Genomic DNA, 13,261 nt, shown 5'->3' with positions numbered 1-13,261 from the left:
TTGGAATGAGGAACAGAGTTAAGATTGACCACATATGTGTTCCCTTTTCTCTGTCCCTCTAAGATCACTGTCTCAGTGTTACTGTTGATGATTAGACATTTATTTGAGAAGAATTTTGCATAATTTCCTTTGTCACAGAATTGAGAAATACTTAATAGACTCTGTCCTAAACCTTCAACTAAAAGCACATTATTGATGGAGTGAGACTTTGACTTACCGACTTTGCCAATACCAATAATGTTACCTTTCTTATTGTCGCCAAATGTCACAGTTCCACCTTCATAGGTCGTGAGTGAGAGAAATCTGTTACTATCTCCTGTCATGTGCTTGGAACAACCACTGTCTAGGTACCATGTGTTGTTCCCCCTCACTTCGACCTGCATGATAAGTTTAGTTAGAGTTCTTAGGAACCCAGCTTAGCTTGGGTTCCTTATTTGGAATTAAATCACTTTTCTTTACCCATTTAGTCTTAGTAAGATTTATGTTCTTTTCCAGACACTTTTTGTTTTTAGGACAGGTGACTCTATAGTGGCCGACTAGTCCACAGAAGGTACAAACAATGTTACTGTAGAGATCAACTCTGGTCTTTCTAGGGTGATGTTTTTTGTGATTGAAACCCAACCCTTCTGTTCGTTTGGTTCTGGCTTCTTCTATCCACTTTGGTGTTCCTTCTATTATGTTCCTAGTTTTTCTAGCTAGTTCTTCTTCTAGGTTGGCCTTTTCTTGGTGGACCTTGACTAGTTCCAGTTGTGTTCTTTCTAGCTCACTCTTGTACAGGGTTTTTGTCTTGATTATTTCTAGGTTAATCAGTTCTTGTTTTAGCCAAGTGTTCTCATTCCGCAATGCCTCGCACATTTCTTTTATGTGAATGTTCTGATCAAAGAGATTAAAGAAACGACTATCAATGTCTATGTTGGTGTTTTTGGTCCATTCTAATTCTTCTGTAAGTTCCTTAACAGTAGATTTGAGTTCCTTTTTAGAATCTAATTTTTCTTTTAGGAGATCCTCATAGTCACTAGTGAGACAAGAAAGCAAGTCAAATAGTTCTAATTTAGACAGGGAATCAAGTTTTTTTTTATTTGAAAGAGACTTGCCTGGAACTTGTCTAATTCTGAATCTGATCCATCTTCTTCGTGTTCAGCTACAAGGCACAGGTGAGCAGTTTCTTCATTTGGTTGTTCCTGTTCCTCATCTGAGGATGAGTCTCCCCATGCAGCAATCATGGCCTTTCTTACTTCAGTTTTGGAGAAGGAGTTCTTGTTGTCTTTGAATCTTTCTTTGGGTGTTTCCTTTCCTTTTCCCTTTTCTTGTTCCCATAGAGGACAATCCCTAATGCGATGTTCCAAGTTCCCACACTTGTGGCATCCAGTGTTAGTTTTGGAGAATTTCCGATTAGGTTTGCCTCGATGATCTCCTTCTTTGTAGTTTATGAACATTCTTCTGAACCTTCTAGCAAAGAGGGCAGTCTCCTCGTCTTCCTCTGAGTTTTCATCATTTTCAATCTTTAGAGCCAGTGCTCTATTCTGTGGATTCTCTGAGGGTCTGGAATTCAGTTGCAACTCATGGGTCAAGAGAGATCCAGCCAGTTGTTCCAGGTTGAATTCTGTGAAGTCCTTTGTTTCTTGAAGGGCAGTAACTTTGGCCCTCCAAGGATCCCGAGGGAGACTTCTCAGCACCTTTCTTACTTGTTCCTCAAGGGTTATGATTTTTCCCAAAGAGTCTAACTCATTGATGATGTTTGTGAATCGAGTTATCATGTCTTGAATTGATTCAGAAGTCTTCATGGAGAACAATTCATATTGGTGCATCAAAAGGCCAATCTTCGATCTTTTGACTTCGTTGGTTCCTTCATGGGTGACTTGGAGCAGATCCCAAATTTGTTTTATATTCTTGCAGCCCATTACTCGATTATGCTCATTTGGACCAAGTCCACAGTGAAGGATCTTTACAACCATGGCATTAAGTTCAAGTTTCTCAATAGTCAGCTTTGTCAAAATCTGCAATAGGTTTGGGAACAGTTTCCCCAGAGGTGTTCAGCTTAGTGACTTGGAAGTCTTCCACTTCACTGACTCTCCAAACTTGGTAGTTTTCAGCCTTGATAAAAATCTCCATCCTGTTTCTCCAATAAGAGTAGTACTTTCCACTAAAAATAGATGGTCTTTGTGTAGAGTACCCCTCTTCCAGTTTCTCTGTAGTGTTCATTGTTCCAGGATCGTTTTTCCCGTCAGAATTACCTGCAGTAAAGGGTTCTGGCTCTGATACCAATTGTTAGTTTCACGGAGTTCAACGAGAGGGGGGGGAGGTGAATTGATTTTTTACAGTTTTATAAAATATAAGTTACTAGGAACAGAAACAGTAAATAGTGCAAGCAGATTTAGCGTGGAAAAACTCTCTAGGCCTAATAGAGAGGAAAAAACCACGGCCCCTTTGGGAACTTAAACACATTCACTAATTAGGCAAAACAACTCAATTTTTACAAACCTAATCTACTCGGGCCACAATCTGTAAATCGCCTCTGATTTGCAGATGACTAGGAACAACCCCCTCGTTGTTCCTGACTCCCTATGAAACAGTCCCTCAACTGTTTCAACTCACAGATCTCTCTTGAGATCTTTCACTCTTGCTCTAGTAAGCCTAACTCAGGCTTATCATACATCAATTCAACTCTATTCAAAATATAGAATAAATAAAGACTAAGATGAACACGAAACACAAGACCAATCAACCAATACTGCTCTATCTGGGAACAGGAACAAACTCTAAATATAAAGACTTTAAAGGCGATACCTGAAAGCTCCGGTTTAATGATAATGAGTCTGATAAATTTTACAAGGCGACCTTTTGGTATATTTATAGTGATTCTATGATTTACCCTAGCAAACCTAGACTTCCAATTCTAATCAAGTTAGGACTCTCCTAAAGATAAGTTTCTGCTAGAAAACGATTACTCTTTCAGAGAGTTTGATACCACTTTAAACTCTATTTTATATTAACCAAAAGACTTGTAATTCACCTCGACCTCTTCCAAAAATTATCCTTGAGTATAACAGATTATATTAGTCAGATTAAAACTCTTTAATACCGATAATTATTTGAACTATACTTAGGAATTTTAGTGACCCTAAGTATCTAGGTGATAACCTGACTCTTTGAGGACATTGTTCCCAGACTTAGCAGTATGTTTGATACATTGGTCTTGTACCTTTGTGTAAGCATCAACTACTTCCTAAGTCTTCACAGAAGCTTAATCCTTGCGTCAATATTGAAAGCTCCTTGACTTGTTACATCATTCGATGCTGCTTAAAGACTTGTTTGGACTTGTTCTCTTTCTTTCGAGGCTGCTTCATCTCTTATCAAATGTAGGTTAAGTTTATCCACAGAAACCTAGTCCTGTCATTACTTGGATATAAAACGTAAGCGAAATTAAGCTTGTCATCATCAAAACTCAGGAACTAACAATAAGATATTGCAGAAACTCCAAGGTGCGGAATAAATATCACCTACTCCTTCAATCAAATCTCACTACAAGAAAACGGTGATTTAGCGACTGAATTTTCCGATCGTAAGAAAAGTAGTCGGTAAAAAATAATTTTACCGACTAATAAAATAGTAGTCGTAAATATTTTTAATTACCGACTAACATTAAGTGGTCGGTAATTTACGACCACTTTGCAGATAAATTACGACTACTTAATAGTCGTGAATTAAGCCGACCAAAACTAATATTCAAAAAAACTTACCGACTAAATATTTTACCGACTACTTAAATGTAGTCGGAATTTACCGACCACTTTTAAGGTTCGTCGTTAAAATAAGTTTTACCGACTACTTTGATGTTGGTCGTTAATTTAACGACTACAAAAGTAGTCGATAAAATATCGGCCAAAAAAAAGTTCCAACCTTTTTCAAAATAAAAAAAAAAAAGTTATTACCGACTACTAAATTAGTCGGAAATTTCAATAAATACCGACTAATTTAGTTGTCGGTATTGTTTTAAAAATAATAAAATTTATTACCGACTACTATAGTAGGCGGAAATTTCAATTAATACCGACTAATATAGTAGTCGGTATTTTTTTTTAAATTAAAAACAAATGGGCTTGGGCTTTCACGTATAACACAAAACACTAACCCACCTAACCCTACTTCATTCAGCCGTTTCTTCCTTCTCTCTCCTCCCTCTTCATTTCTAATTCTCTCTCATTCCTCTCTTCATCATCATCACCGTAGATGATCATCACCATCAGTCATCACCGTAGATAATCTTCGAAGATCTTCATCATCATCGATCTCTCAACTTGTAGATCTTCATCATCGACGAAAATTGGTAGGTTTTTTCTTAATCTTTTCTCCTCAAATTTGTCTAGGTTTTATTTGTTTTTGTCATAAAATTTGGTTTTTTAATCTCTTCTCCTCAAATTTTCGTCATAAAAGTTCCTCAAATTTTCGTCATAAAAGTTCCTCAAATTTTCGTCATAAAATTTGTAATTTCTTTGGCTTTAAATTGATTTGGGGATTTATTTTCGTTTTTCATTTTGATTTCGTTTTTTATTTTGATTTTGGGATTTTAATCTGATTTTCGGTTTTTGTTTTGATTTTCGTTTTTGATTTTGATTTTCGTTTTTTATTTTTATTTTCGGATTTTAATCTGATTTTCAGGTTTTGTTTTGATTTTCATTTTTTAATTTGATTTTCATATTTTATTTTTATTTCGTATTTTATTTTATTTTCGATTTTTAATCTGATTTTCGGTTTTTATTTTGATTTTCGTATTTTTATTTTGATTTTTGGTTTATAATTTGACAAAATATTTTTTATTTTGATTTTTGTTTTCGTTTTTGATTTTGATTTTTGTTTTTTAATTTGACAAAATCTTTTTGATTTTTATTTTTTAATTTGATTTTCGTTTTTTAATCTGATTTCGTGTTTCTTATGTAATTTTCGTTTTTTTATCTATTTTCGTTGTAGTTATTTAATTTATTTATTTTAATTTGATATTTCTGAATTTTATTTTTAATGTGGTGTAGGCGAACGAAGATCTCAAACAAGGAGCTCCAACAAAATCTTGACTTATAATTTTTGGTTTAGATTTGATCAAGTATTATAGTTTTTTTTTATTATTATTAGATCTAAGTTGTTGGAATAAGTATTCGTAGTTTTGTAATCCTTATACTCCTTTCTTTTTGGATTAATAATATGAAAAGGGTTATTTTTTTTATTTAATTAAAGTATTTGCTTTTTTGTTCCATTAAAAAATAATGGAAACCAGTAACTGGACATTCCAGTTACTGGTTTCATTTTTTTTGATTTTTAAAAAAGTATACCGACTACTTTTGTAGTCGAAAAATTGCCGACTAACAAAGTAGTCGGTAATTAGCGACTACTTTAGTAGTCGTTAATTTGCCGACTACTAAAGTAGTCGTTGAATTCGCGACTACATTGGTAGTCGGAAAATTAACGACTACTTTTTGTAGTCGTTAATTTATCGACTTTTTTTAGTCGGTTAAGTAGTCGGTAAAAGTTACCGACAACTTCTTAGTCGCTAATTTTCCAAATTCCGACCAGGGTTGCACCGATCACCCTTTGGCGACTACTTTCGGTCGGAAAAGTTTTTACCGACTATTTTGCCCATTTTACCGACTAATTTTACCGGTTGGAAAAACGAAGTTTTCTTGTAGTGTCTATCTTTCAACAATTTCACACAAAAAAAAGTTCCAAAAGCTCAACGACATCAAACTGCAATTAACAAAAACAAAGATAATATGGAAGAAATCAAACTATTTGTCTCAAATTAAAAAATACTGAAACGGAAAGAGAGATTTCTAGAAAAAAAAACCAGCATGTCCGACATTACCGAAGCAACTCGCCATGTCCCGAATCATTGATCGAAGACTTGTGATTCTGGATTGATGAAAATTTATACAAGCAGAATCCTTTAACCTTCAGGATTTGGAGAACAATCAGAGAAGGGAACCTAAAATGGAGGAGAGATGGAATGATGGAGGCGGGTGGAGGGGTATGTAATTATGTATATGACGTAACTCTAGGTTTTTATGTTGGCAGGGGCCAGGGATACGAAGCGGTTGTTATAGAGCATTGTTCTACATTTTACTTAATTTATTAATTTAAATATAATTAATTATGGAGAAAGCAAAAATAACGTGTAACTAAGATAAGCGCTTTATATTACTTCAATTCTTTTATATAACTGGTGTAAAATAAAGGCGCTCTTTATAGTTGTGGAATACGCTCTTCCAACTTAATCTCTCTATATTATGTGTTGTGTATTCTACATTTTGTATTAGTGTCATCACCATCTCTAATCCATGCAGCTTTAGCCTTTCACCTCAGAAAGTCTAAGTAGGCTTGGTGTTTAATCTTATACTCATTCACAACATACAACTCTGCATCATCCACAGTTTGATCATTGGTATGTTGATGCATAACATTCTGAGCCTCTATCATATCATTATAAGCTTGAAGATATGCAGCTTGAATATCATTAAAACTATTTTTGTTCAGCTCTTTGAGAGCTACCTTCACCTTTTCAGCTTATGAACCACACAGTACATCTTACTCCCTTGCACTCGACTATTCCATTGTTCTTGGATAATAGTCCTAAATTGAGTAGCAGACTTCCACATTGTAAAATATTTGAAAGGCTTTTCCCCCCTGTATCCCCGGCATAAACTATCAGCAAGCCAGGGGAGTGATCAAAACACCCCTCACTCATAAAACAAACTTCATCAGAATTATAGATTTCTTGCCATTTAAGATTTACCATCATCCTATCAATTTTTGAGAAAACTCTAGCTGTGCCTTGCTGTTTATTGTTCCAATTGTAAAAATTACCTACACTTTTAATATCCTCCATTTCACAATGCTGCATACATTCACATATATCAACAATTTCTGTGTGCCTAACCAGAGAGCCAACTCTTTCTTCCATATTCATGAAACAGTTGAAGTCTCCACACAAAATCCAAGCGTCCGGTGTGTTAAGAGCTTTCAAATCTCTCCACAATTCTTCCCTGCTTTGACTATCATTAAAGCATGGAAATTTTGGTATTTACTACCTTTAAAATACACCACTTTTGTTTTTACTACCTTATGAAATTTTTATTTTAAATTACTACCTTAAACTTCCAGATTTTTTTTATTTACTACCATTTTACAGTTTTCTCATTTTGAAATTAAGATATCTCTTTCGTTTCTTAATCGTTTAAAGTGATTCGAAGTTCATTATTTTCCTTTTTCTATAGGGATTTCATTGAGTACGTCATTTCAAAAAAAATCGTTTGATAATTCATAAATATTTTAAAATTTTAAAAATAATATTTAATTTGTTTAAAATTTTACGAAATGTTAAAAGGTAAGATCCCTATGGAATCCTTACATTATAAATGAGAATAATGAGCTTTGAATCACTTAAAATGATTAATAAACGAAAGAGATATCTCAATTTTAAAATGAGAAAACTGTAAAATGGTAGTGAATACAAAAAAAATGGAACTTTAAGGTAGTAATTTAAAATAAAATTTTCATAAGGTAGTAAATACAAAAGTGGTGTATTTTTAAGGTAGTAAATACCAAAAAATCCTTAAAGCATATATGAAAGTACAGAAAAAGCCAGACATACCACTCACTGGTTGAACAAAGCAATGACTGAATTGACTGGTAACAACCTGAATGCTCAAAGAAACTAGGCTAACGGAGGACTAACAACGCCGTCATTAGTAAGGGTATCTTGAGTATTAAGTCATTTGTGAGGGGCATGGTGTATTTTTGAAAGTTGATGGGCCTTTGATGAATTATGCCAAAACTCGGGAGTATTTCACGAAAAATCTGTTTTTTTATACCATTGTCATATTTTTTATACCATTGTCATATTTTTTATACCATTGTTTCAACTTTTTATATTATTGTCTCAATTTTTTATTCTATTTCATTGTTTCATATTTTAGTATCCATAACCAGTTCAAAAAATAATCATGAAAATATTATTAAATTTTAAAAATGAACAAACCATATATAAAAGTTAATCATATTTGCAAAATTTTCATGTTATATATTGATATCCCCCGGTTCTAGGGGTAGGCGAGGGGTGCGACTGCCTAGGGCCCAAGGCAGAAAAGGACCCAAAATAATAGCATGTCTAGTAAATTAGTACTAGAAATAAACAACACATTAAATACACATGTTATCCCCTTGGTTCATTGTATAACCTAGGTGCTAAAGTTTTAATATCTACCATACGTCTAGAGTTCGACTCCCCTCGATGTCATTTTCATTTTGTTCTCGTTTCCTCGTTGTTTTTCTTGTTGATCGACTTCCATCTTCTTTAATTCGTTCAACTCTTTTCTTTTCTTTTTTTAACTTTGTCAATATTTTTATTTTTGTGTTTGTTAGCTTGTAATGTAATTTTTTATTTAAATTTATTTTTTAGTAATTAATTTTCTCATTTATAATATTTCGTATATGTGTCTCAATTATATAAACCCCTTATTTGTATTAGCTCTGTCCTTTAATCCTTTACAAGATAATTAAGTTTTACGTCAAGTTTATGTACATAGCATTTGCTTTTTAGTACTCAGTTCTAATTGATGTAACTATATGTGGGCGAAAAAAAAATGCTTATTTGACTATGGGTCTATAAGTTTTAAAATAGATATCAAATTTTAATGAAGACAAAATTAATTGATACTTTTATATGCTCAAAATGAACTTTTATTTAAATAGAAAAAAAACTCTTTATGCACATTTATCTTGTAATTAAGTAAGTATTGATTTTATTGAAATATTTTAAGAGATCGACTAGAGCAGGATTTTGAAATTCTAGGATCATGCGAAGGGGATATACTAATTTTTTTATTGATTTGAATTCAACAATATAATGGATTTAACAAAAAAATTATAGTATTATTTCAGTTAAAGACGTATCATTTCAAAAGGGGCCATAATCCCTTATTTCGCCTAAGACCCTCAAAATATGAGGATCCGAACCGATTGACAACACATAACAATGATGCAAAATACTTCCTTGACTAGATATAGATGAGGAACAACCTATTTTAGAATTCTTGTATCAATTCTTTTTAGTAGCCCCGTGGAGTTCAATACCACATGTGTCTTGCAACCAAATACTTGTATATTTAAAAAAACAAGTGTCAAATAGATCATAGATTCGGATAAATTTGTGTTTGTCATAATTATATAGATTATTTCCTATCTGTTCAAACTCGATTATAAACAATGGCGAGCTGTAAGGGTAGGAAACATATAATAGCAAATTGGAAAAAAAAGAAAAAACAAATACAAGGACAAACTAATAATAAAATAAGCACAAATTGAGATCACAGGGCAATATGATGCTTAAAAATATCACATGAAACCGAAAAGGCCGAACATGGGCAATATTGCAATATAATCGATGAACAAAGACATCGCATGTTCTTTTCTAGTAATCAGAAGTTCTTTCAAATACATACTAGTGTTCTTAAGGTGTACCATGCTCTATGTGCACTATGATACACCTTCTAAATTGCGATCGCCGGCCGGTCAAAAAGATAAAAAAAACGACCCATCTTTTTAAATAAAAATTCATATACTTTTTCCGTTCATTTATATTGCATCATGGTTGACGGCTCTCTAATAAGATCCACATGTCTACAATTTTCTTTATGTAAGAATATGAATCACAAACATGACAAATATAAATAGTGCAAAAAATCAAATGACACGATATATACTTATTTAGGGAAACAGAGGAAGTAGTAAATGAAAGATGAGGAAAAATCGACTTTGTAAGTTGTGAACGCTTGATGACTTGACGGTTTTAACGGGGATCAAGGACGCGATATTGGGGATACAAATATCCCTCGAGATATGGTTAACCTAGACTTTATGCGAAGAATTCAAAAGAGAGAAGTCGAAATGGCACTGAAAAAGATGGGACGCAAGAGGGCAGTGGGGCCCGATGGTATACCTATCGAAGTCTGGAGATGCCTGGGAGAGAGAGGGGTTGTATGGTTAACAACTCTTTTCAACAAGATTTGGGGAAGTAATAGGATGCCATTATATATCTTAATTTCATGGAAGCAACGTTAGAGAGGCTTGCAGCTGGACATGGAACGGAAACTATTTCCTTTCTAGTGTAAGCCTCCTGCCTCCGCCTGATACCTATTCCCGTCGTAATAATATATTTCATACAAGTTTGAGAGAAATTTTTGGCGTTTCACAACATAAAGGGGTATTGCGGCTCTAAAAACTCGCCAATTATTGAAGTCAAAGTCGGCACCAGTGTAAGGAGCTCGAAATGAAACTCTCTTTTCTGGAATTGACTGTGTTGGGCCTAAAGGTGTTATTATGCATGTCTGGTTTTTCGGTAGTAGAGGGCCAATAAAAGTACATACCGTTTTCAGCCTCTTTGAGTACCTTAAATTTTGAAAAGATCATTGATTAAGTTTTCTAAATCTGGACCTCTAATCTCTTTGTCCCCTATCTTCAACGCTTCATAGTTTTTATTACCATGCCCAATGCTGAAACCAAGATGGACCCAATGTTTTCCTTTCACCGGAAATAAGTAAGGACTATCCAATTCATACACTTGGATTGCTTCCATGTCCAAGCATCGAAGGAATATCTTGTCTGAGTTCATTGTGTAAACCGCCATTTCCTTCTTCTTTTGGAAAACTTAGATATATAGCCTGAAAAAGGTGACGATAACCTACAAAAATCGAAACACAAGACACCGTATGAAAATCGTAGTGTGTGTAGCGTAGCTAATGTCTTTTTCGCACTTAAAATCGAATTCATCTTGCTCTTGAAAACACAGTAATAATAAGTAAAATTAATTACGACCAATAAGGGTCTGTTTGGTAACTTTGGTAATCCACCTAAAATGACTTAATTGTCTTAAATAATGATACAATTAATTAAATTTCACCTTATTTGATATGTTATAATAAAATTAACAGTGTGGTAATTGAAAATTCCTCAATAAAAGGGAAAAATGTATTTATCAACAATTTTTCATTATTAGAACAAAACTTAAGATAAATAATGTGCGCAAACAACATGAGTACATATAACTAGTATCTTAATTTATGTTGGGGGTAGTCTTTCATTTGCATCATAAAAAAAAAACATGAAAAGAATATGTTAGAGCATCTCTAATGGTTGTAGCTAGACAATTGCTTGCAATTTGCAAAAGTTTCAAGGTACTAGTTTAACCATTAAAGTGATTTTAATAAATTTGGTTGGAAAGAAATGGTCCAATAAGAATTTAAGTAATAATGAAAATGAAATTAAAATTAAATGGTTAATTATAAAAGTGGACCCATTTAAATATCAAATTACTTAGTAAATTAACTTACTATTGGATTACAAATTAGCTATAAAGTTAATTAGTTTAAAATCTTAGGTGACATGACAAGCTTTGATAATTAGCATACCATTAGAAATGCTCTTACCCGGCCAATATACGAAGAAGCAGAAACGTAGAGTGCACAGAAGTAAAAGAGAAGGAATATTTTGAGATGAATGGATTTTTAAAATTTCTTTTTAGCTGAATCTGAAAAGAAATGGATGCCTCGCTTAGTAAATATTTTTGAAATCAAGTGAACACTTTATCTTACTTAAAATCCAAGTGTACTTCTGTAGGCTCCGTAGAGCATATATTTATAGGCAGCTTTTTTAGCCATGCATATTAATTGGAATAATTATATCTTAATTAACCCATCAACATTATTTTTATCAAATACACATAGAAATAATTCATTATACCCGGCCACTAGGTTTTCTTTTTAAAAAAAAATAATCTAAAATAGAAGTATTGATGGGAGTAGTTGAGCAACTATCGTATATTCGTATTGGTCACAATGTGTGTACGTAAACATTTGTCTTTGTTGTAGTATTGTTGTTGGTCTGCAAATTTAAACCTGTTTGGGAATACAAACGGTTCACGACACGTTGACACATGGGCCCTACACAATAGGCTCACACGGACCTTAACATGAGTAGAGTACATATATTAGGGATGACCCACGGAGGACGGCCCACAAGGGTCGGTCAGCCCGCAGTCGTTAAGATCCTCCCAATTATACTCCGCCGATTTGATGGGCTCCAAAACCTAACAGAAGTCGGTTGGGCAAAGGGTTTGTGTTGACCAAGGAACCAGATTAGGGTTTCTTTCCTATATTCCTAAACCTAATTCTTGAACTTCAGCCCAGAATCTCCGTCTGACTCCGGTCTAAGAAGGAGACTCTTGAAGACCTCTCGTCGTCTTTACCGAATGACTTGCTAGTCAAGGATTCCATGTATTCATACCCAAACAAAACCCTAACAAAAACATTTGTCTTTTTAAGTGTAGCCATGGAGTCGAGGGTAATTTCATCTTTAAATATGGGATCCAAATGGGCATGTAAAACAAGCTAGCACTCTATATGGATTGATGAATGAATACTCATGGTTAAAATTTTCCTTTACTAAAATTCTAAAATGAAAGATTATGAATGGGCCAAATAAAAGGGGGCGTAGGTTATACCGCATATATACGCATCTATATTAAGGCTCTGTTTTCTTGGATTTATTTTGACAGAATTTATATTGTTCGAATTTAACTGAACTTAACTGAGTTTATCTGAATTTATGAACTTATATTATCTGAACTTATCTAAGCTTATCTGAACTTAACTGAACTTATCTGAACTTAACTGAACTTAACTGAACTTAACTGAACTTATTTGAACTTATTTTGTCTGAAATAAGTCAAAATAAGTCGAACAAAACAGGGCCTTAGAGTCAGTTCCGTTCGACTTATTTTGACTTATTTCAAATAAAATAAGTTCAAATAAGTTCAGATAAATTCAGATAATCTAAGTTCAGAAAAAATAAGTTATTTTCAAACATTTTTACATACAAGTTTATTTCAGACAAAACATGTTTTTTTTAGATAAAATAAGTTTGGCAATAGTTGAGTGAACTGTATGTTCTTTTTAGATAAGTTCAAATAAGTTCAGATAATATAAGTTCAGATAAAATAAGTCGAATAGAACGAACCCTAAGATGAAACAATACTTCCTCTATCCATACCCCGTCCGTATCTGAATTGCAACGGTTTGACTTTTGCACTATTAATACATACTACCTCCGTTTCAAAAAGATATTTACAGTTACTATTTGCACGGACTCCAATGCAATATTTAATTACTAATTTATCCCATTTCGTATGTGAAAAAATTATAAAAATTTGATATTCTGA

The 13,261-nt window shown here is 33.4% G+C and overlaps 1 long non-coding RNA gene across 1 annotated transcript; it reads right to left on the bottom strand.

The window, feature by feature from the left end:
- Window positions 1-9,315: 9,315 nt before the first annotated feature.
- Window positions 9,316-11,691, bottom strand: LOC110796018 (uncharacterized). Its single transcript, XR_002535501.2, has 2 exons — window positions 11,472-11,691; window positions 9,316-10,726 (listed from the first exon to the last, which is right to left on the bottom strand). It is a non-coding gene; the product is annotated as an uncharacterized lncRNA (long non-coding RNA).
- Window positions 11,692-13,261: the final 1,570 nt, after the last annotated feature.

Source organism: Spinacia oleracea, chromosome 6, assembly GCF_020520425.1.
Source record: "Spinacia oleracea cultivar Varoflay chromosome 6, BTI_SOV_V1, whole genome shotgun sequence".
Classification (NCBI taxonomy): Eukaryota; Viridiplantae; Streptophyta; class Magnoliopsida; order Caryophyllales; family Amaranthaceae; genus Spinacia; species Spinacia oleracea.
This window is presented reverse-complemented; position numbering and strand designations above follow the sequence as displayed.